At 38.4% G+C, this 25,509-nt stretch overlaps 1 pseudogene; it reads left to right on the forward strand.

Moving 5' to 3' along the window:
* On the forward strand, positions 1 to 25,509 carry LOC107820137 (zinc finger CCCH domain-containing protein 34-like; annotated as a pseudogene).

Consider the following 25,509-nt stretch of genomic DNA (forward strand, 5'->3'; position numbering starts at 1 on the left):
TCTGTATGCAATTGTATCATGTATGTATATGTGCATATATAGAACACTGTTGAGGGTTTGTTTTTAATCAGAGTTGAGAATTTCACATTTCATCGAGTTATATATTGTACGTAATGCTGTGAAATTTGAACATTTTGTATAATCAATCAATTTGTGGGAGAGAAAATGGAGGAAGAATTGTTAAAGCGCAATACTGATTGTGTCTATTTCTTAGCCTTTCCCCTCACTTGCAAGAAGGTTTTTCTCCTTTTTCATTTGCATTTCTTCGAATTTTGATACCAAATTGAGGTATCGCTACAGCTAAACGAGAGAAGAAACACAGAAATGAAGAGAGGAGAAGGAAGAAGAAAGAAGAAGAGAGGGAAATAAAGGCAGAATTTAGAGAAGAAACAGAGGGAAAGCACTGGAATTCAAATTCATAGCATAATCCATTACAATTTGTTGTGTCTCTATTTATAGTATTTGTAACAAGCTAAAAGTGCTGAGAATAAAAGAGAAAGGAAATGCAAACATGCCAATTGTGTGACATAGCTCTAACTAACTTTCCCGCCAAAATCTAACTTTCAAAACTAGGCAACTAATTTTCAAACTTAGCCAATATGTGTATCAATACCCCCCGGTTGAACAACACCCTTGTCCTCAAGGGTGAAGGAGGGGAAACGAGCTTTAAGAGCAGAAGCTAATTCTCACGTAGCATAAGAAGCATCCAAACCAGTCCACTTAACCAAGCATTGAGCGACAGCCTTGTTGCCCTTCTTGATTAATCGTCTGTCTATGATGGACTCAGGAGAGGGACAAAATCTATTAGCCAAATCAACCACAGGTGGATGTATTATCTCAGTAGGAATGTCATGACAAAATTTGAGCTGGGACACATGAAATGTGGGGTGGATCAGAACTTCAGGTGGCAGGAGCAATTTATAAGCAACAACCCCAATTTTGTCAACTATAAGATATGGCCCAAAGTAGCGAGAAGTAAGTTTATGGTATGGAAAGGAGGAGAGGGAAGACTGGCGATATGGTTGAAGCTTGACAAAGACCCAATCACCAATGTTGAAATGTCTGTCCGACATGTGGGCATTAGCTTGAGCTTGCATCCTTTGTTGTGCACGAGCAAGATGAAACTTTGCTAAGTGAAGTTTGAATTCACGAAGCAGAGAGAGGTCCTCAATAGAATCAACCTCTGAATCTCCAGGTAAGTAAGGCAGATGCAATGGTGGTGGATAACCATAAAGAAGCTCAAAAGGAGAAGTCTTGATGGCAGAATGTGGACTAGTATTATACCACCATTCAGCCAAAGCAAGGAAGGAAGACCAGTCAGAACGAGAGTCTATGCAAAAGCACCTGAGATAAGTTTTCAAGCAGCGATTAAGCACCTCAGACTGACTATCAGTTTGAGGATGGTAAGCAGTGGATGTGTTCAGAGTGACACCCTGAGCAGTGAGGAACTCTTTCCAAAAGGAGCTAATGAAGATGGGGTCTCTGTCACTTGTAATGGAAGCAGAAAAACCATGAAGTTTGAAGACATTATCTAAGAAGATGGGAATGAGGGACTGAGCAGTATAATGGTGAGCCAAGGAAATAAAATGAGCATGTTTTGTAAGGCGATCAACAATGACCCATATAACTGACTTTCCTCGTGACTTAGCAAACCTTCAATGAAATCCATCGTGTTGTCTGTCCAAGGAAGGGCAGGAATGGGCAAAGATTGGAGAAGCCCAGGAGAAGAACCAGTGTCATACTTGTTTTGTTGGCATACAGAGCATTTGTGGACAAAAGACACAATATCATTTCGGATGCCCTTCCAATAGAAATAAGTAAGGACCTTCCTCATGGTGGCATCAATACCAGAGTGACCCCCAGAAGGAGTAGAATGCCACAATGTTAGTATCTGCTGCCTCAAAGCAGTGTTGTTGCCCACTAGTAGCTTACCCTTTCTTCTAAGTTGGCCATTCACCCAAGTGAAGTGTTTCTGAGGTTGTGTTTGCAGAGTAGAAATCAAAGTCTGCAACTCACGATCTGCAGACCAACTATCCTGAATAGCCTTCCATAAATCAGTTTGAACCGAAGAAATGAGCATGGACATCAAGGAAGCACCTTGAATTCTAGAGAGAGCATCTGCAGCTACATTTTCATTGCCCTTCTTATAATGAATCTCAAAATCAAAAGGAAAAAGCTTAGCCATCCACCTAATTTGAGAATCAGTATGGAGCTTTTGTTCCAATAGATATTTAAGGGCCTTCTGGTCAGTTTTGACAATAAATTATTGCTGAGCAAATAATGGGACCATTTAGTCACAGCAAAGACCAAAGCAAGTAACTCCCTTTCATACACAGACAAAGCAGCATGTCTGGGGGCAAGTCCTTTACTAATGAAGGCTATAGGATGGTTATTTTGCATAATAAGAACAACACCAATGCCAGATCCACTGGCATCAGTCTCAACAACAAATGGTAATGAGTGATTAGGCAAAGCCAAAACTGGTGCAGTAGTGAGAGCTAATTTAAGCTCAGCAAAGTCCTGTGAAGCAGCTTCAGTCCATAAAAAATTATCTTTCTTAAGCAAGTCTGTGAGAGGTCAACTAATAAGACAATAGCCTTTGATGAACTTCCTGTAATATCCAGCTAACCCCAGGAACCCCCTTAGTTGTTTGACAGTTGTGGGAATAGGCCAGTGTTGCACAGCCTTTATCTTTGCTGGAACAGTAGCAACTCCTTGGGCAGAAATAAGTGGCCCAGATATTCCACTCTTGGTACCCCAAAAACACATTTATTCTGCTTGGCTAATAGGCTATTCTGTATCATAAGGTCAAAAACCAGTTGTAAATGAATAAGATGATCGTGCAAGTTCTTACTATAGATTAGAATATCATCAAAGAAAACAAGTACAAATCTTCTGAGAAGGTCCTGAAAAACATGTTTCATTAGGCACTGAAAGGTGGAAGGAGCATTGGTCAAGCCAAAAGGCATGACTAAATACTCATAATGTCCCATGTATGTTTTGAATACTGTCTTGGATATATCCTCAGGATCCATTCTGATTTGGTGGTAACCAGATCTGATGTCAATCTTAGAAAAAATGGAAGCCCCTGATAGCTCATCCAGCAGATCATCAATAATAGAGATGGGGAATTTGTCTTTAATAGTGCAGTGGTTTAGGTCCATGTAGTCTACACATAACCTCCACGTGCCATCTTTCTTACCTACCACCACCACAAGTGAGGCAAAAGGACTATTACTATACTGTATAACACCCTGGTGTAGCATTTCCTTTACCAATTTCTCAATGATATCCTTCTTCATAGAAAAATATCTATAAGGTTTGATGTTGATTGGCTTGGTACCAGGTTGCAAGGGAATCCTGTAGTCAAATGCACCCCTTGCTGGAGCTAGTGCAGTAGGTTCTGAGAATACTTCCTTAGAGATTGTTAGTAAGTTATGGAGTGACTGAGGCAACAATTCATCACTAGTTAGATGCAAAGCTAGCATAACTCCATCATTTCCACAAGCAGATGATGGTGCATCAAGCAATATTTGTAGCATATACAACTAAGCAGGATCTCCTTCGTATCTGTTAACAGCTTTGGAACTAGAGAGTTTACAGTCTTCTGAAACCCCCTTCAAAAGATGTTGTTTGCCTTGGTAGTTAAAGGTCATAGTGAGTGCTGAGTAGTCCATGGTGACTGGACCCAAGGTCTTCATCCATAAGGCTCCCAAAACCAAATCATATCTACCAACAGGAAAGACAATAAGATCAGCTACATATGTAGTGCCCTCTAGCATCCATGTGAAATCTTTTACCACCCCAGAAGTGGCTTCAAGAGTGTTGTTGCCTAGACTGACATAGCTTAATACAGTAGGAGTAACAGAACAACCTAACTTCTTTGCAGCTGCTGAATCGATGAAATTATGAGTAATACCACCATCTAGGAGAATTTGAATAGGTCGTTTAGCACTGTAACCTGTAACATGAATGGTCTGTGCTCCTTGGATACCAGCTAAAGCACATAATAAAATGTGAGGATGTTCTTCTTCCACAGCAGGCCACTCCTCAGGAAGTGCCTCAACTTCAGCAGTGATGTTCCCCTTTTCTGGAGGTGCAGCATCATACTCTTCCAGCTCCAAGACAAATAACCATTTTGGAAGGTTACATTTGTGACATGCAGCGTATTTTTCATCACAGAAATAACACAATCCCTAAGCCCTTTTTGCTTGCATTTCAGCTGGAGAAATAGTCCTCTTCCTAGGCATCACAGCAGTGTTAGCAGCATGTAGTGCCAATCTAGGAGTATGACTAACTGGTGAATAGATAGGAGGTTTGAGGCTATGATTATCATAAGAACTCCTCCTAACATCAGAATAACCAGCTGAAGTATGTTTCTGAGCTCTAGCATTAGCAGCAAGAGTGGCCTCAGCTAACCTAGCTAACCTGCACATTTTAGCTAAGGTTTTAGGCTCATGCATCATAATAGGATTCACCAATTCCTCCTTCAAGCCTCCAAGGAAACAAGAGATAGCCTGCTCAACAGTCAAGTTGCATTGAGCTACCAACCTATCAAAGGCAAATTGAAACTCTCTAACAGATCCTGTTTGCTTCAGTTCCAGCATAGGATCAGAGAAATCACCACTAAAAGTCTCGATGAGTTCAGCTATGTACTCATCCCACACAGGTAGCATAGGTAAATTCCTACACTTAAGGTATGATTGATGCCAAACTAATGCTTCATCATCAAGGTTCATAGCTAGTAGCCTCACTCGCTGATTGAGAGGAGTGTCATCTTCAGTAAAATACTGTTCGATTCTATATAACTACGTTTTCAAATTTTCTCCATTGAACTGAGGAAAAACTAGGTTATGATTACGATTAGCATTAACACAGTAAGGATTTGCTCCTAGAATACCCTGACCTGACTAGGGCATCTTATCCTTAGCAGCAGATGTAGATGCACTGTCCTTAGATTGCTGATTCAATTGCAGTCCATCAAAGGAGGTTTTAAGAGCGCTCACCATATGCAGAAGTTCACTGTGTCGCTTGTCCAAGTCATCTCTTAATTCCTGCTGTTTTTGGGCCAATTCTACTCGAAGATCTAGCTGTTGAGCTGCTAGATCTTCATACTGCTCTTGCAAATCCATAGGTGTATTACCCGTTACAACGTCCACAGCTCTTCGCGGGCCCATAATTCACCGAGCTCTAATACCAATTGATACCAAATTGAGGTATCACTACAGCTAAACGAGAGAAGAAACGCAGAAATGAAGAGAGGAGAAGGAAGAAGAAAGAAGAAGAGAGGGAAATAGAGATAAAATATAGAGAAGAAACAGAGGGAAAGCACTGGAATTCAAATTCATAGCATAACCCATTACAATTTGTTGTGTTTCTATTTATAGTGTTTGTAACAAGCTAAAAGTGCTGAGAATAAAAGAGAAAAGAAATGCAAACATGCCAATTGTGTGACATAGCTCTAACTAACTTTCCCGTCAAAATCTAACTTTCAAAACTAGGCAACTAATTTTCAAACTTAGCCAATATGTGTATCAAATTTCGCTCTTTTTAAAAAAAATATAAATCCTATATAACTTTATAGCAGGTTATTATCATTCACGCTAGGTTTCAATGAATGGTTATTATGTTGAATTACCTACAATTACCTTTTACATGGCCTAATTTAAGCTCTAAATTAATATCTTAAACTTTGTTTCTAGCAAACAGTAATGTATAAAATGGAAATATGTGTGTGTGTGTTCTCTGCGTGTATGGGTCTTTATAAACTGTTGGATGTATCTTTTGTCATGATTACATTGCGTTGGTTTCTTGGATTTTCTTTTACATTTGAATTTTAAGTGTTTAAGTGGTGAGTTTATGCAAGGGAAACTCAATGGGTCGAAGAGTTATGTTAACATTTTCTAGCAAATTGAGTTGGTGATCGTGAATTCAGTTAGCTGTCTACATTTAGTTTGCTCTATTGGCGCATTTCTTGTTTACGTAGTTATTGTCCTTAATTGTTCTTTCGATATATAATTTTTGCTTTTTAGTTCAAGTCTAATCAATTATGGTTTAGAGATGATGGGATCACAATAATCAGAGTAGTAGTTCTCAATACAATGGACATTCGTCATTGTTGTTTTATGTAACATGTGCATTCTTGACTCACGACATGAATATCTTTGTTTCGTGTGCGTTGTTGGCTTATTATTTCAAGTGTTGTATCTGAGAATCTGGGTTTTGTTGATATGGATTTTTTTAAAACCAGGGAATAGAATGTGAATATCGACATAGTGAGATAGCTAGGCTCAACCCCAGGGACTGTTGGTACTGGCTGGCAGGAAGCTGTCTTAATCCAACATGCGCTTTTCGGCATCCGGTAAGCACGAAGCTGCAATGCCTTGAAATTGATATCTTTGCTGATTCGTGACGTATTATTACTGCATACATGCAACAAAATAAACTATGCTTTTGTTTTCTGCTTGAATGTTCTCCCCAACTTAAAATAGCGTGTTGAGTTCAGGCAAGTCGTAACTATTTCCTCTTTCAAAATTTAAGAATATTAGTGGTAGTCTATCATGTAGGACAATTGCACTTTGTTTACGGTCTACCTAAGTTCTAGAATGGTAGAACCATCACGACCTAAAAGTAGGCTACTGCAGTTAGATGTAGAGAAAGCTTTACATGTATGCTTGATAGAGTGTTGTTTGATGGTGTAAGGGAAATCATTTTGAAAGAAAACATCCAGCTCTAGATATATCAACGTCATATTTTATTTTAAGAGTTAGTTAGAGTAGATGACTTCCAAGAAAAGATACTTGAAGAGGACGATTAAACAAGTAAGAATTCAAGAGATTTTGGTGCAATCAAACCTTTATATAATTTCACTAGTTTTTTTTTTTATCATTTCGGTTATTTGGTATTTCAAGGATTCTGAAGTTTCAAATATCTTGCTACTCCTAAAGAACGTTGCATTGTACTCTTCTCGTGAAAGACTGGGAAAACAATATATCTTGTTGAAGAAGCACATTTCCTATCATAAGAAAAAAAGAAATACAGATCTCCGCTAAAAATTACTGGCTCCTCAAGACCTATATATGTCAGCCAAGAAAACGCAGTCAAGAAATATAGATCTCCCCTAAAAGTTATTGGCTCCTCAAGACCTGTTCGGCCAAATGCATGGCAACCATCGGGGGGATTTTTAACAAGCTTAGAGCTCAAGTTCCAAATTCTATTTTTTTTAGAAAAGTACAGTGCAACATTATGTAGGATCAGCACGATATTTGAAACCTCAAGAGTCCTTGAAGTGCCCAAATCACTAAACTGACTTAAAAAGCCAGTGCAATTATCTAAACGTTTTAAGTGTTCACCAACATCTCGTGTATTCTTTACTTTCTCTGACTCATCATTTCATGTTCTGGAAACCATATACTCTAACTAATTCTTATTAAATGACGTTAATATATCTAGAATTGGATATCTCTTTCAAATTGATTTCTTGTATGCCGTGAAACGTCACTCTATAAAGTATATCTGTAAAGTTTTCTCAGCAAACTTAATTCACTCTACTGTGCTTGCAGTTCAACTGGGGTAGCCTGTTTTGTTTGGTATCCTTTTACTTTTCCTCCCCAGCCACTCCCTTATTTCCTGTTCCTTCTCCTTTCCAGGGGGTGGGGGCCCAAAAATTCCCTTGCAGGAGTGGTCGAATTGATGGAGTTGTGTAAATATTTTAAATGGAAATTAATATTTCCTTTTCATGTATTGGTTTTATGCAAGTATCTTGAAACTGACACTACTTTGAAAAAGAACAGCAAACACTCATCAGAATTTCAGTCTGTAGCCCTTTCTGCTAAATGCTTTTCTTATGTGAAGTTCTCAAAACCTCATGTCATATGTAAAATATTTAAAGAAACAATAGTGATTCTTGCTTGTATGTAAGCGAGAATATACCGGCATAATTCTGCAAAAACCTGCTTAAGATCTAGCAAAGTGGATTCAAGTACTTTAATATACAAAAGACTGCAACATGATCAGTTCAGAAGCATATTTTTAACTCCTCGAAATTCTATCTGTTGAAAAAACTTTGGATCTGCTACCTCATTCCCCTGAAATTTGCCTTGGTGACGGATTTACCTTCTTGTTACTCTGACACAAATGACTTCATCGTTCTCAAGTCACAGGAGAATTCAGTAATCTACCTCACTTCTAAGAAGTGGTTTATACATATGAACACTAACATATAACTGTTTAACCAAAAATTTGAGTCTTTGGTCAAAGCTAAAAAGAAATTCGGGTTACTGATAATGATGATACTTCTTCCTTTTATAGATAATTCTAGGTAAAGGAATGAAGCCTCACCTTTAATGATATAATCATGAGTAATAAATGACATTAAATAAGCCGTTATACAATCATTCCTATTAAATACCAATTTTATAACGTATCAAGTATTTAATAATGAATTTGGACTTCTTTCTGTCATCAGATCTTTGTCTTCAATGCCTTCTAATCCGTTGGCTGTAAATAATTTAAATTGGTACGAGACTCGTATCTATACGTCGTCTCGTGCCTATTTAAATTCTTCTTCCCGTGGCTGTCTCCATCCGTGCCTCTTAGTCAATTGCTGTTTGACCATTTAACTAATCCACGTGTCATGCCACATCATCTTTAATATAAACTCAGTTTTTTCCCAATACAGATAGTCCCCCCACTTTCCATTTTTTTATCAATTAAATAATTGGGAAGTGGATCTTCATGAAAAAGGAATTTTTGCCACAATTAATGCTCATGACAGTATTAACGCCTCAGTAGTCTTTTCCATTTAATGTTCTGCCCATGTGTCATTTTCTAATTGATTCCGCTATTCACACCCTTTTTCGAGACTTCTTCATTCTCACTATTTACGAAGTGATAGCTGCCTTTATTATAGGTTTTCCATCATTACACTTCTAAGGTTGACGGTTCCCATTTTACACATAACTTTTTCTTCCTTTGTCTTCTTCACAAATCTTCAGCACACACTTCCTTCTTAACAATGTCTTCTTCAAACCCTAACCGTAAAAAAGTTCCAATTCTAGATCAATTCCCTAACGCCCCTGTTAGACACAAAAGAGGCAGAGGAGGTAGGCTTCGAACAGGGTTAGAATCTACTCGAGGCGGCTCCTCTGGTTCTTCTTTAAGGAGTTCTATCCCAAAGGCCCCTTCTTCTCAAAGTAGGGAAATTCTTGATTCTTCTCAAGAACCCTCAGTTGATGAAATAGTTCCCAGCGATTTGTCTTTTGAAAGTGACAAAACGTCTCTTCAAAAACAAATTACAAATTTAGAAAAAGCCGATACTTACCCCACAATAGTAACCGAGCTTACAATCCCCACCATAAGAAGAGATTGTAACTGGAAGGATAGTCTCCGAATGTCAATTCCTTCCCCAAATTAAAGAATTTCCTCTTTTAGAAGTGGGTATTCTTCTGTTTATACTTACCCCTTCACTTTAGGTTTTAATCCTCCGATTGACCCAGTTATTCTCGATTTTTGTCGTTTCTTTACAATTTGTTTGGTCCAAATCGGTCCATTAGTGTGGAGAACAGTGGCTTGTTTGAGATATTTATCCTCCAAGGCCAATGTCAATTTCATCTTTTCTCACCTCATTCATCTGTACCATCCTAACTTAATACACCATGGGGTTTTTACCTTAACTGCAAGGAGCAAAAAAGTTTTGGTAAATCCTGAAGATGACAAAGATCGTGGATGGTATATCCGTTACGTTGTTGTTCGTACGGTGGACTTGATTGGCGAAACAAATATTCCCTTCCCTGAGAAGTGGAATTTTGAACGTAGGTTTCCTTTTATTTACCGTACCTACTTTTGAGAATTTCAAAAGAAAGTTTGTTTTTAACCTCGTCTCTTCTTGGTTTTTTGTAGCAACCATGGGAGATGTGGAACCTATTCCCAACTTCCGTGGTTGGGTAGACTCACTTTTGAAGATTGCTTCTAGGGAGCAGAGAACTTGGAAATCAATTTCTTCCTTACATGGCTGGAAGGTCAAAACACATGGTATCCCCCTTTTTATATGTTTTTTTTACATGTTAAGCATTTTTTCCTCTACTTTGATCATGTATATCCATCCTTTAATCAGGATTTGGCATTAGAGGAATGACGGCTGAAGTAGCTATGGCCATTCGCATGTCTGCGAATGCTGCTCTTGATTTGGATAAGGCTCGAGCCTTGCTGCCAAAAAGGAAAACTATAAAGGAAAGTTCTGAAGAAGAAGAGGAGGGTACCTCCCTAATTACCAGGCCAATGGTCAGGAGAAGAATAATCATTGATGATGAAATTGAAAACACTCCTGCTCGAACCTCCACCACCGAGCCTGTTTTTATTCATTCTGACGAGGACACCGAACCAAGAGATAATAATGAGTCAATTCAGCATCTTTTTGACAGTGGTTTCGGGAGTGGCGAGCTCGGCCCTGTTTTTGATGAAGCTCCTCTTTCCTCATTTGTTCCTATTTCCTCCATTCCTCTGCCAACCGTAAGTATTTCTTTACCAGTTTTGACGACTTCCGTTCTTTTGCCAGTTTCTACCGCTCCTATGTCCGTTCCTTTGGCGGTTTCTACATCTTTTCCTTCCATTCCTGTTTCTACATCTTCTCCTTCCATTCCTTCCATTGCTCCTCTTCCCTCTGTTCATCGTACAGAGACGGGTTCTAGTAGTGGAAGTATGACTATGAGAAGTGTTACTTTGGAGGTTCCTGCCAATCATAGCCTCTTGAGGAAGACCGGTAGAGCCGATGTTTGGCTCGAACCTCTAATTGGAGATATCGAGAAGAAGAAGATGGCGAGCCATAGCTGCTTAACTCTGATGAATGACGTAGTTCATTCTACTTTGAAGGTATTTTTTCTTCTTACCAACAATTTTTTTTTAATTATCTTCAATCTCTCATTTCTATGAGTTATCTCTGTAGGCTAACCTTATTGGCACGGAATTAATGGGAAGAATTTCCCTACTGGAAAGAAAAGCCCGTGAGTCTGAAAAAACTGTCCACGAGGCCGAAGAAATAGCTAGGAGAGCCCAACTTGAAGCAACCAATTGGAAGGAGAAGTTTGAGAATGCTCAAGGGACCATAGAGGAGTTGCAAGAAAATAAAAATCTCCTGGAGCAGCAAAACCGTGGTTTAGCTTCTGAACTGGCAACTGCCAAAGCTTCTTCAAGCCAATTGAAAAGAGACAAAGAGCTTTTGGAATGCTCTTTGTCATAACAATTATCCAAGGCTAGTGAAGAAGTTAGGGAGCTGAAGGCACTTTTGCCTAAGAAGGAAGAGTATGCAGGAGAGTTAGTGCAAAGCTTGACTCAAGCTCAGACTGACTTACAGACCTCTTCTGACGAGATTCATGCCTTGAAGAGTTCTCATGCCTCTCTTGAAGCTTTCCCTTGATTCCCATTTAGCTGAGCACCAAATCTTAAAAAACGATCTTGCTATGTGGGAAAAGGAATATGGACTTCTGGAGGAAAACTTCAACATAGAGGTGAGTTGGGCTTTCCTGAAATCTCGCCGTGATGCTTTGACGGAAGCTGCTCAAGAAGGTTTTGACTTGCAGTCTGAACTGGCCAAAGTCGTAGATACCATCGAGAAAAGCCAACAGTCTACTGATACTCCTTCTCCTGCACTTGAAGTTCCTGGAATGGAAGAACTTTTAAATGAAGAAGTGACTACTGCAACAATTGGGATTACAATTCCTGCTTCAGCTGAAACCGTTCATGTTGCTGCTTCTTCAGAAGTTGCCACCGTGCCTGTGGCTGAAAGTGAAATTAATATTGCAACTTCTGATGTGCTAACCACTTCAATTGGATGATGGTTTTATCCCTTAGTTTTTAAGGGATTTTTTGGTGAAAGTCCCCAGTTATCATAATGGGGCACTTGTATAAACCTTTATTGACTAAGTTTCTACTTAGTCTTTTTAATTATATTAAGAAGTTTTGTTAGTACTTCAATGCGTTCTATTCTTGCCTTTTCCTTACCTATTTAGGACTTATAGAGTAGTTTAACATTTTTATCCTTTGAAAATGCTTTATGATTCTTCTCATGACTTATTAACATGAGGCTTATAAAAGAGGGCCCTTTTATTTTATCGACACTTAATGAAGAAGACGTCTTAACTTCATAATGGTGTTATAATACGATGAAAGAAATAGGAAAACACACGTTTTGTATGAAACAACTTTGGCAAGTTTTTATTCATAAACTTTTAACAAGTTTTTTATTGTTACATGTATTACAATACATCTACAACTTTCTTGTAACTGTTTTTCTTGTAACAGATTTGTAAATAACATAAAATAAACAAGGTTTTTCTTCATAACCTATTTCAGTACATAGTCATGACCCTATCTTTACATATTAAGAAGGGTTTGAGAGGTGACTTTGTTTATGAGTTTGAGAGATGACTCTGTTGTTCTCATAAATGCTGAAGACTTCATAATTTTTTCTCAACACTTGACTTCTATCGTTCGATATTCGTATCTGCGTATCTGCATTTCTACATGTATCTATGTACAATATTGTAGTCCCCCAAGTGTTTGAGCGGTGAAGTATGAAGCCTCGAGAACTTGTTTATTTCTTTTACTTTGGCCCTTTTTCCTGAAACAGAAAGATATGCGGGACCCGAAGGTGCGATTATAGATGAAGACCGCCTAACTCGTGTGTATTTCCATCAGATTAATTGTAACCCTGGGCTAGGAATTTAAGAATACTCCATTTTGCCTTGCAGGTTGTGACTCATCATTTGGCACGAGTTAGGATATTTTTTCTAGCATCTAAAATCGTTAGTAAAATATTAATAAACCAAGAGAGAAATTTTAACATGATGATACATGACCGTAGGTACTTTCTCAAAAGTAATATCTTTTTAAGTGGACAGCATTGCAATGTGAGGGTAAAACTTTACCATCCATTATTTCCAACTGGTATGCTCCTTTTCCCGCAATGCCACGGACTTTGTATGGTCCTTCCCATGTTGGACTTAGCTTTCCTGAGTTAGCAACTTTTGCAGATTGGAACACCTTTTTAAGCACGAAGTCCCCAATTTTGAAAAATCTGAGGCGTGCTTTCCTATTGTAATATCGTTCTATTACTTGCTTTTGTGCTGCCATCCTTATCAAAGCAGCTTCTCTTCTTCCTTCAAGTAAATCTAGGCTAACCCGCATCTCTTCATTATTAGATTCCTCCGTTGCCTGATCGTATCGTGTGCTTGGCTCACCTATTTCAACTGGAATTAAGGCTTCCGTACCATAAACCATTGAAAATGGTGTTTCTCCAGTGCCTGTTTTGGTCGTTGTACGATAAGCCCATAATACTCCAGGTAACACCTCAGGCCAATTACCTTTTGAATCTTGTAACCTCTTTTTCAAGTTATTGATAATAACTTTGTTAGTTGATTCTGCTTGTCCATTCCCTACTGGATGATATGGCGTAGACGTTATTCTTTTGATCTGCCAACTTCGAAGAAATTCTGTGATTTGAGCTCCAATGAATTGTGGTCCATTGTCACATACGATCTCCTTTGGTACTCCAAAACGGCATATTATATTTCGCCATATGAAGTCTTTAACTTCTTTTTCTCGTACCTGTTTAAATGCCCCTGCTTCTACCCATTTAGTGAAATAATCTGTAAGTACAAGTAGAAATTTTACATGACCTTTTGCTTGTGGAAGTGGACCTACGATATCCATTCCCCATTTCATAAAGGGCCATGGGGCTAAAACAGGATGTAGTAACTCAGCTGGTCTGTGCATATTATTGCCGTACCTTTGACATTTATCACATTTGGACACGAAACTGGTTGCCTCTTCTTCCATCTTAGGCCAATAATATCCTGTGCGAATTAACGTTCTTACCAGTAACCGTCCTCCTGCGTGATTCCCACAATGTCCTTCATGTACTTTTCTCATGACATATTCGGTTTGAGAGGGTCCGAGACACCTTGCTAGTGGTCCACCGAACATCTTTCGATAAAGATTTCCTTGATATAAACAATATCGTGCAGCTTTTTTGCGAAGCGCGTGAGCCTTTCCTTTGTCATTAGGCACGGTTCCGTGCTGTAAAAAGGCAACAAATTCATTTCTCCAATCCCATGTTAGATGATTAAAATTTACCTCATTTTTATTAGATTCAAGAACGGAATGAAATAGATGTATGACTGAAGCATCTGTATTGTTTGCCACGTCTGCTGCGGATGCAAGATTTGCTAAAGCATCGGCCTCTACATTCTCATCTCTTGGGATCTGCACTACTTTCCAAGTTTGGAATTGCTTTATTAACTCCCGTACCTTTGCGAGGTATTCTTGCATTCGTGACTCTCTGGCTGTATAAGTCCCCAGCATCTGATTAACCAAGAGTTGAGAATCACTCTTGATTATAATCTGTGTTATGCCGAGTTCTCGTGCCAATTCTAAACCTGCAATTACAGCCTCATACTCTGCTTCATTGTTAGTTATAGAATGACATTTTATAGCCTGTCTAATGGTTTCACCCGCAGGTGGTACGAGGACTATTCCTAGGCCTGCCCCTTTTACATTAGATGAACCGTCAGTGAATAAAACCCAAGTCCCCGGGTTCGCGCCATTAAAAACTAGTAATTCTTTTTCTGCTTCTAAATGCATCCCCTGGCTAAAATCAGCCACGAAATCAGCTAGTACTTGAGACTTTATAGCGGTCCTGGGTTGATAAATAACTTCATACTCACTTAGTTCTATAGCCCATTTTGCTAATCTTCCTGAAAGTTCGTATTTATGCAAAATATTTCGAAGCGAAAAAGCAGTAACTACAACAATGGGAGGACATTGAAAATAAGGTCTTAACTTTCTAGATGCCATGATCAATGCTAATGCTAATTTTTCTAGCTGTGGGTATCGTGTCTCAGCTTCCAATAAGGACTTACTTACATAATAAATAGGAGATTGTTTACCTTGGTCCTTGCGAACTAAAACAACACTTACTGCGACTTCAGATACAGCCAGATAAATGAGAAGTTTTTCCCTCACCTTTGGTTATGCCAACAACGGTGGTTTTGACAAATAAGTTTTCAAATTTCTAAGGGCTTGTTGACAATCTTCATTCCATTCAAAATGATCTTGCTTTTTAAGTGCGGAGAAAAACTTAAAACACCTTTCTGAGGATTTGGAAATAAATCTCCCCAAAGCTGCAATTCTTCCCGTTAGTCTTTGTACTTCCTTTTTATTAGTAAGGATATCCGGAATTTCTTCTATTGCTTTGATCTGAGAAGGATTCACTTCAATACCACGATTAGAAACAAGAAAACCCAAAAACTTACCTGATGCAACTCCAAATGCACATTTTTCTGGGTTGAGTTTCATATTAAATTTTCGCAAAATTTCAAAAGTAACAGATAGATGAGAAATATGATCATGAGATTGCTGGGTTTTGACGAGCATATCGTCTATATATACCTCCATTGTTTTCCCTAAATGTTCTTGGAACATTTTGGTGACCAACCTTTGATAGGTTGCCCCAGCATTTTTGAGGCCAAAGGGCATTACTTTATAACAGTAAGTCCCCCTGTCTGTGATGAAAGAAGTTTTTTCTTCATCACCAGGATCCATTTTAATTTGATTATATCCCGAGTATGCATCTAAAAAACTTAAAAGTTCATGACCTGCGGTTGCATCAATTAGTTGGTCTATATGCGGTAAGGGAAAGAAATCTTTTGGACAAGCTTTATTTAAATCGGTATAATCTACACAAACACGCCACTTACCATTTTTCTTGGGTACAACCACCGTGTTAGCTAACCAAGTAGGATATTTTACCTCACGGATTGATCCGATTTTTAATAATTTTTGGACTTCATCCTGAATCACCTGGTTCTTGAAAGCACCTTGTTTCCGTTTCTTTTGCTTTATTGGTGTGAAAGAAGGGTCCTCATTGAGTTTGTGAGTCATCACATTTGGTGGTATCCCTGTCATATCAGCGTGGGACCAAGCAAAGCAGTCTAAGTTAACTTTTAAAAATTCGATTATCATACCTCGCATGTTCGTGCTTAAATTGGCCCCGACATAAACCTTCCGTTCAGGCCATTGATCAAATAACATCACTGCCTCAAGCTCTTCAATTGTCGTTTTGATGCTTTCATTTTCTTCAGGTTCTTGAATTGTGTCAGGTCTTGAGTCTAAATCCGTCTTTTCCTGTTCAGTTGAAGTTTGATCTTTTTTACCTTCAACTGTTTCCTGTAATTGCTACTTTTCTTTATTTGCGGCGCTCGTACTTGTTACAGCGTTGACACTTTTAGCCATCTGCTGATCCCCACGAATTTGGCAAATTCCCCATGGTGATGGGAATTTAATAACCTGATGTAGAGTTGATGGGACAACATCCATATCGTGTATCCATGGTCTCCCCATGATCATATTGTAGGCCATTTCCATATCAACTACCTGAAATTTAGTTTCCTTCACAACACCCATAGCAAAAGTTGTTAGAAATACCTCACCTTTTGTTACTACACTTGAATTATCGAAGCCTGACAAGGTGTGCGCCTTGGGTATCATTTTGTCTTCAGCTTGCATTTCTCGTAGTACCCTTAGTAATATAATATTTATAGAACTCCCTGGATCAATCAAAACTCATTTTACATTAGTATCATGTACAAGTAAAGATATTACCAGTGCGTCATTATGTGGAGTTGTCACTCCTTCGGTATCTGCGTTATCGAATGAAATACTTTCATTTTCAAGGACCTGACGCACCCGTTTCCCGTGTGTAATCGTTACCTTAGAAACCTTGTTGGAGGCTGTGTAGGTTACGCCGTGAATATCTTCTCCCCCGCTTATGACATTCACTGTCCTCTTGGGTGAAGGAGGTTGTGGTGGCTCTTGTCTGTTTTTCATATAAGCTTGTTTTCCTTTCTTACTAAATAACTCAGTGAGGTACCCTTGCTTCAATAAATGATCCATTTCACTCTGCAGGAATCTACATTCTGAAGTTTTGTGCCCGTGATCGTTGTGAAATTCGCACCAATGATCCGGATTGTGTCTACTTGGATTTGACCGCATCTCTTTTGGCCACCGTACCTTATCTCCCATGCTTCTTAAAACAGCTACGAGCTCGGAGGTAGAGACATTAAAATTATATCCACCGAATCGTGCCTTTAAACTCCTGTCATCATCTCGTGATTCTTGTCTGTTCCGATCATTCCTGAACTTTGAAGAAGAGCTAGAATCCCGGTTCCTCGATTTTTGAGCATATTGCTGGTTATCTTGTTTCGACCGTGGGTCTTTTCCTGCAGGTCCCATATATGGATCGTACCTGTTTTTACCTGATCTTTTTTCGGTTTCTGACCTTCGGGTACCGCCCCTTTCTTCATGATGAAGCTTAGGTACGGTATCTTCTTCGTTTCGCAGCTTCGTGCTATACCTGTTGTAAACATCATTCCATGTGGTTGCAGGAAATTCTCGAAGGCTTTCTTTGAGTCATCTCGTGGCTTCAGAACTTTTGTCATTTAAATTATTTGCAAAGGCTATAGCAGCCCAATTGTCAGGCACACGAGGTAGAGTCATTCTTTCACGCTGAAATCTATCAACAAAGTTTCTAAGCAGCTCCGAATCCCCTTGCTTGATTTTGAAAATATCTTCCATTCTTTTCTCAACCTTTTGTGCTCCCGAATGTGCTTTAATAAAAGAATCTGCAAGCTCAGCAAAAGAATTAATAGAATTTTCAGATAAAAGAGAATACCAGGTTAATGCACCCTTGGTGAGTGTTTCTCCAAATTTTTTGACCAATACTGATTCAATTTCTTGTTTGGTCAAGTCGTTGCCTTTTACGCCTGTTGTAAATGCAGTCACGTGGTCACGTGGATCTGTAGTACCATCATATTTCGGGATGTCAGGCATTTTGAACTTTTTCGGAATTGGAAGGGGAGCAACACTAGGCTTCCATGGTTGTTGTGAGTATTTGTCCATGTCTACTCCTTTTATTACAGGTGGAACTCCAGGGATTTGTTCAATATGCTCATTTTGTCCCTTAAGCTGTTTCTGCAAGGTTAGTACTAAATTTTGCAAATATGAATTATTTAAATTACCTGGTCCCCCTTCCTGTGGTTCGCTGGGGGTTGCTCCGTTTCCAGAATTATCAAGACCAGAACGGGGATTCTCCAATGTATTATTATTAGGAATTGGTGTGGGTGGCGCAGCAGGCAATCGACTAACAAGTGCCTGAAGAGCTTTGCCGACCTGTGCATCAATTAGCTTTTGCAAAGCTTCAGTTGTAACTCCTTCAAAATGTTCAGATTGCTCTTGTTGATCAGTACGGGATTCAGTAACATGAGTGCCTTCACGAGATTGACGTGGTGAATTTAGAGGAGAGGGAACCACGTCATCTTGATTTTGATGTATTTGATTCTCGTGGTTTCCCAATGTGTTATTACTATTGTTGTCGGCGTTGTTGTTTGACATGGTGACGACAATAGATAAGATATAGCTTAAAAGGAAAGATTATCAGATTCCCGGTAACGAAACCAATTTGTTTACCAAAAAATCTGAGTCTTTGGTCAAAGCTAAAAAGAAATTCGGGTTACTGATAATCAGGAGACAAAAATAAAATACTTTTGAGAATGATGGTAAAAAAGCAAATAGATGTGTATTTCAATAAATTCTCAATAGTATTCCTGTGTCCTTACAAATGATGATACTTCTTCATTTTATAGATAATTCTAGGTAAAGGAATGAAGCCTCACCTTTAATGATATAATCATGAGTAACAAATGACATTAAATAAGCCGTTATACAATCATTCCTATTAAATACCAATTTTGTAACGTATCAAGTATTTAATAATGAATTTGGACTCCTTTCTGTCATCAGATCTTTGTCTTCAATGCCTTCTAATCCGTTGGCTGTAAATAATTTAAATTGGTACGAGACTCGTATCTATACGTCGTCTCGTGCCTATTTAAATTCTTCTTCCCGTGGCTGTCTCCATCCGTGCCTCTTAGTCAATTGCTGCGCTTTGACCATTTAACTAATCCACGTGTCATGCCACATCATCTTTAATATAAACTCATTTTTTTTCCAATACAATAACATTCTTTCTCCTTTTGATTGTCACTTGGCTATAAGATTTTGACGTTCAATTCTGCCAGAAACGAATGTTACCAATTCTGTATGCACATATAAGGCACTAAGATGAGCTCATATTATTTCTTCTGGTGGAACAGAAAAGAGGCTTTTGGGGGTATAAATGAGTTAAGTACCGGAGACTGGTTGATGAGGGGGGATAGCTTAGTCAAAACTAATTCTGTTTCCTCACCAACTAAGAATCTTTTATAAAAAGCATCTGTATAGAGAGAAGAACTAGCATAGAAAGAAAACAGCAGTTTTCGGGACCACCCACCTCCAACAATGAGGTTGGGAAATTCGACTCATCAAGGAAGCAAAGCGGATAAAGGTTAGTGTTAGGCAGGCCGGTTTCGGAGGTGGATATACCATACCCCAAAAACAAAGAAAACGTACCTGGAGACTGGTCGTTAGATCTTCCCGAGTGTGAAGGTTTTTGCATCTGTTTTCTCGTTTGGTTGGTCATTGCCTTGTACGACTTAATTGGGTTACTTAAGTACCTAGCTAACAAGAAATTAGATGCTTTAAAGCAATGTTTCTCTTAACTTTCATGTGCTTGTTTATGACCTGTATAAAATTGATTCTTGAACTTGTTATATTTAATACTTTGATTGTGTTAATTTTTTCCTGTTCATTCCTCAGCCATTAGAGAGCCGTGCTGAGACATCATCTGAATCTGCTCCTCCGCACAGTAAAACGGCCGTGCCTGTTAACAAGACAAATGTTCCCTGTTACTTCTATTTCAATAGCTATTGCAATAAAGGTGAAAGATGCTCATTTATGCATGGACCTGATGATGGTACAACTGCATGGAGATCCTCAAAAATAGCATCTGGAGTACCTGATGGACCAACAGCTGAGAAAAAGACATCTGCAGGAAGTGAAACTGGTCCTGCATCAGCACAGAAGCACTCTAATTCCTCTGAAACTGGGTCCAAGGCAGCAGCACATGAATATATCAAGTCAAAAGTGGATCTTCATTCGATGAGTAACAATGTTGGTGAGGAGAGTGCTTCTCGTGAGACTTCAGCATCTCCTTCTGAAGAAGCTACTGCAGTAAGGTTAAATTCGTTGGTCCCTGCTGAAGGCTTTGCCCAAGGAGGATCCGATTTGTCCCCCAACGGGAGCTCAGACGAAGAAGTGGAGGACAATGCGGAGAGAGAGGAGTGGTTGGAATCGTCTCCTGGTTTTGATATTCTTGTTGATGATAGGGTAGAAGGTTTAAGTCACGAAGATAATCACAGTTACCTACTGCAGCATGATAAGGAGCTTGATGAGCGGTTTGCTGGATATGATTTTGTGGACAACCTTGAGTATGATCCTGCATATCCAGACATGAGAATTGTTTCCGACGAAGAACTAGACAATTCTTATTATAATAATGTTGAGAATCATGAAGTAAATGAATATGCAAGAGAAATCGTTATCTCTGCTCATGGAAGAAAGAGTGTACCACATAAATGTTAGAAAATAATAAACAAAATTGGCTTTGAGGCGTGAAAATTGATTGTCCTTAAAGAGTTATCGTCTGTATACTAATTTAGGAAAAATACAAAACGATTCTCTTCAGGATACAACAAAGCCTGCAATAACACTTGTGATTTTCTATATCCACTTCGTTGGAATTCTTGTGTATTTATAGGCAACCAACAGACCCTTTCAGAAAAGATGTCTTATTTCACAAACAGACACGACTATTTATTCGAATTTTGAATTTAAAATTCAAATAAATTTGATTTTTCTGTTAAAAATAATTAACTCTAGGATCTCGTGCCTGTTGAGTCAATCTCGTGCCTGTTGAGTCAGTCTCGTGCCTGTTGAGTCAGTCTCGTGCCTGTTGAGTCAGTCTCGTGCATGTTGAGTCAGTCTCGAGGCTAACAGGCACGGTACGAGTAAGGTCGGTCTCGAATGTGTTTCACATAACAGGCACGGAACTTCTTTCTTCCGATGTGGGAAGAATCCCACTTCCAACTTGCCAATAACAAACTATCTTACAATCCCCCACTAGTTTGTTATTTCGCTTCATAACACTTGTGAATAATTGAAAGTATCTTTTACAGATTTGAACTTTCCTTTAGTGTAAGTATATTAAAGTTTTGACGAAGTTAATGGTATCTTAAGATTTGAACCACAACTCCTTGTGCCAAAACCGAAAGTACCACACACACAGTGTTATCTAGTAGCTTAGAAAATCCAGTATTCGCTTTAGCACGTTTACGGCCATGTGCTCATCCTGAATTCATGAATATTTACAAGATCAACCCTTTAAATCTTGCTAGAAGCGGCACCACTTCAATACTCATATAGGTGGAATTAGTTATTATGTCCTTGTTACTCCAGACATTAATAATTCCATTAAGATTAATCAACCTCTTCATGTAACAGTATGCACTTTGGAGTTTGTCTTTATGCCCCTGTTATAACAAGCATTTAACAACTCCTTAACTCCTCACATAACAGTAAGTAGTACAATAGAATTAGGGCTCCTAAAGAGGAGATCAGTGCTTAAACAATACAAGTAACTTGTTATTACCCATTGAACTTATATTGTTAGAGTGTATACTAACTCAAAGTGGGGTTCCTATTCCTTGTATTTAATTTAAGGGTCTCAGCCCCATCCCTCCACAAGTTTGTTGTACTACATCTCTACCTAATGGCTTCGTAAGTGGATCAGCCAAATTCTTATTTGATCTCACATATATTATAGCTATAGCTCCATTTGTAATTAATTCTCTTATATAAGCATGTCTCAAGCTTATATGTCTCGATTTCCCATTGTATATTTTATTGTGAGCAACACACATTGTAGTCTCACTATCACAGAATATGGAAATGGCTGGCATAGGTTGTGGCCACAACTTTATATCAAGTAACATATTCCTCATCCATTCTGCTTCTTTTTCAGCAGCTGCTAATGCAATAAATTCAGATTCCATAGTAGAATGGGAAATACATGTTTGTTTCTTGGATGCCCAACTAATGGCTCCACCGCCTAGAGTAAATATCCATCATGATGTGGATTTATTATCATTAACACTTGTAATCCAACTTGCATCAGAATATCCCTCTAATACATTAGGAAAACCATTATAGCAAATGCCTAAGTGCTTTGTATATTTTAAATATCCAAGTACTCTACTTATTGCTTTCCAATGATCATTACCTGGATTACTGGTAAACCTTGAAAGTTTACAAACAACAAATGCAATGTCGGGTCTAGTGCAATGCATTGCATACATCATACTACCTATCGCACTTGCATACTCCAACTGTGCTACTGCTCTTCCAGTATTTGCAGTTAGCTTATCACTAGAATCATAAAGAGTATTATACCCCTTTATTCCTAAATAACTGAATTTAGTAAGGATTTTATCTATATAATGTGCTTGTGACAAAGTCACTTGCTTGTTATCTCTTTTGACCTTGATTCCCAAAATAGTATCAACTTCATTTAAATCCTTCATTTTAAAAACTGAGGTTAGATACTTCTTGGTCTCGGTAATTCCTTGTATTTAATAATTTCAGAAAGCGACAATTTATTAGCATCAATACGTTTTCCATTTATTTCAGTCATTTCATCAGCATTGTCATTTATAAATCTATTTTCAATAAATTCAATATGTATAGATTCTATAATGACATTAGATTCTAGATCTAGCAGTCTATAAGCTTTGGAGTGTTGTGCATATCCTACAAAAACACTTTTAATTCCTCTAGGACCCAATTTTGTTCTTTGATGGTCAGGTACTCTATAATAGGATATACACCCTCACACTTTAAAATAATTTAAATTTGGTTTTCTACCATTCCAAAGCTCATAAAGCGAAATATGCATACTTTTTGAAGGTACTCTATTTAAAAATATAACATGCAGTTAGTAGTGCTTCACCCCATAAATTATGTGGCAGATGTGCATTAAGTAACATAGCATTAACCATATCCACCAAAGTTCTATTTTTTTTCTTTCCGCTAACCCATTTTGTTGAGGAGTATAAGGGGCACTCATTTGATGTATTAGGCCATGCTCTTCACAGAACTTATTAAATTCGTTAGGAAAATATTTTCCGCCTCTATCACTTCGAATAATTTTAATTTTCCTACTCCTTTGATTTTCCACAACAGACTTGTATTCTTTAAACTTTTGAAAAGCTTCGTCCTTAGTTCTAAGTAGGCAAACATATGTAAATCTAGAGAAGTCGTCTATAAAAGTAATAAAATATCTTTTGCATCCTCTAGTTAATTCTCCATTTAATTCACACAAGTCTCAATGTATTAAATCTAATAGTTCTGTGGATCTTTCAACTTTACGAAATGGTTTCTTAGTCATCTTTGCTTGTATGCATATTTCACATTTTATATGTTGAGTTTTTACATGAGATATAACTATTTTTGGACATATAATTCAAGGAGCCAAAATTTAAATGTCCTAGTCTAGCATGCCATAAACAAGAATCAGACTCAACGATGTAAGCAGAAACATAATTTATTTCTGCCTTTCTATATCTGCAGTCCCGAATCATATGGCCTTTCTTTCCACAATGATGACAACTAAAGTTCTTTCTCTTTTTAAAAGAAGACTTTTTGGAAACTTTCAGATATTTGTTCCCACTTTCTGAATCATTCTGACTGACAAAATTGACTGCGGAACTCGAAGGCTGACTAATAGCATCACGAGCACGAGTCTCACTTTCAATTTGAATGTGAGTACGAAATTGTTCCACAGTCATTTTATCCATAGAATGTAGGATTTTCTTTCTATAGTCATTCCAAGAGGAAGGCAATTTCGAAAGAATAGCACCTATTTGAAGTGCATCAGGAATTTTAACTTCAAGATCACTTAGTTTTGATACTAAGATTTGCAGTTCATGAATCTGATCCATTATAGGCCTAGTATCAAATATTTTAAATTCAAAGTACTGTAGAGCCAGGAATTTGTCAATACCTCGTTTTTCATTCTGGTATGCAGTTTGTAGAGCAGTCCAAATCTCTCTTGGCGACTTCACATTGCATTAAAGATCATATAGTCGATCTGTCAAAGTATTCAGAATATGGCCGCGACACAACAGTTCATCATGTTCTCGTTTCTTCCTTTCTTCCTTGACTACGTCAGAATCTTCTGCTGTGGGCTCAGGCATCGGAGGCAAGGCAGAATCAAGAACATAGTAGATATTGAGAGCGGACAACAAGAATATCATCTTGTCTCTCCAACGGGTAAAGTTCGTTCCATCAAAGCGATCAAGTTTGATGAACTCCTTCGGATTCTCAACAACAGACATCAATTTCTCCATAGCAGAATAACTCTTTAAGATTGTTAGAAAATAATAAACAAAATTGGCTTTGAGGTGTGAAAATCGACTGTCCTTAAAGAGTTATCGCCTGTATACTAATTTAGGGAAAATACAAAACGATTCTCTTCAGGATACAACAAAGCCTGCAATAACACTTGTGATTTTCTATATCCACTTCGTTGGAATTCTTGTGTATTTATAGGCAACCAACAGATCCTTTCAGAAAAGATGTCTTGTTTCACAAACAGACACGACTATTTATTCGAATTTTGAATTTAAAATTCAAATAAATTTGATTTTTCTGTTAAAAATAATTAACTCTAGGATCTCGTGCCTGTTGAGTCAGTCTCGTGCATGTTGAGTCAGTCTCGTGCCTGTTGAGTCAGTCTCGAGGCTAACAGGCACGGTACAAGTAAGGTCGGTCCCGGGGTTGTTTCACATGACATGCACGGAACTTCTTTCTTCCGATGTGGGAAGAATCCCACTTCCAACTTGCCAATAACAAACTATCTTACAATAAAAGAAAGTTGCCTAGAGAACTAGCTTATCGTGGCAGAGGCAATGTGGACCTTCTGAAGAAGCGGCAAGTCATTGAAAGTGATCCTCCAAATCACTTGTCTAGAAGGTCAGACCTGTCTAGGTTGAATGATCGTGAGCAACACTGGGATAGGCGTCGCCCATATGGTTCTCGGCGGTTGCCTCAAAGACTGGCTTCAAAAGTGGAAATTAAGCAACGCTTCTTTCTCCTCTGGCTTTGATGATGGCACTCTTCTGGAGGGCGCCAATCACACGAAAAAGTTGAGCCAATCTCAAGGAAGCAGTTGCAGACAGCAGCATTTCAATGCAGGTCGCGGCCTTTTGCAAATGAACCCCCTGGGAGGATGGCTTCTAGGAAGCGATTGACTGAAGTTCCTAAGATCTTTAGTGCACCCAAGACACTAGCTCAAATTAGAAAGGAAAAGGTAAGGGAAGAGAGGATTGGAATTCTTTTGCGACAACAGGGTCATCTGGAGGAAGTGAAAGACAAGATTTTCTAGGTCCAAAACCTGTCAGTGAAATTCTCTCTGACAAAAGGAGGCATGGGTTCAGTAGTGACCTCAAACAATTAGTAGCTTGA

The sequence above is a fragment of the Nicotiana tabacum genome, chromosome 8, assembly GCF_000715075.1.
Source record: "Nicotiana tabacum cultivar K326 chromosome 8, ASM71507v2, whole genome shotgun sequence".
Classification (NCBI taxonomy): domain Eukaryota; kingdom Viridiplantae; phylum Streptophyta; class Magnoliopsida; order Solanales; family Solanaceae; genus Nicotiana; species Nicotiana tabacum.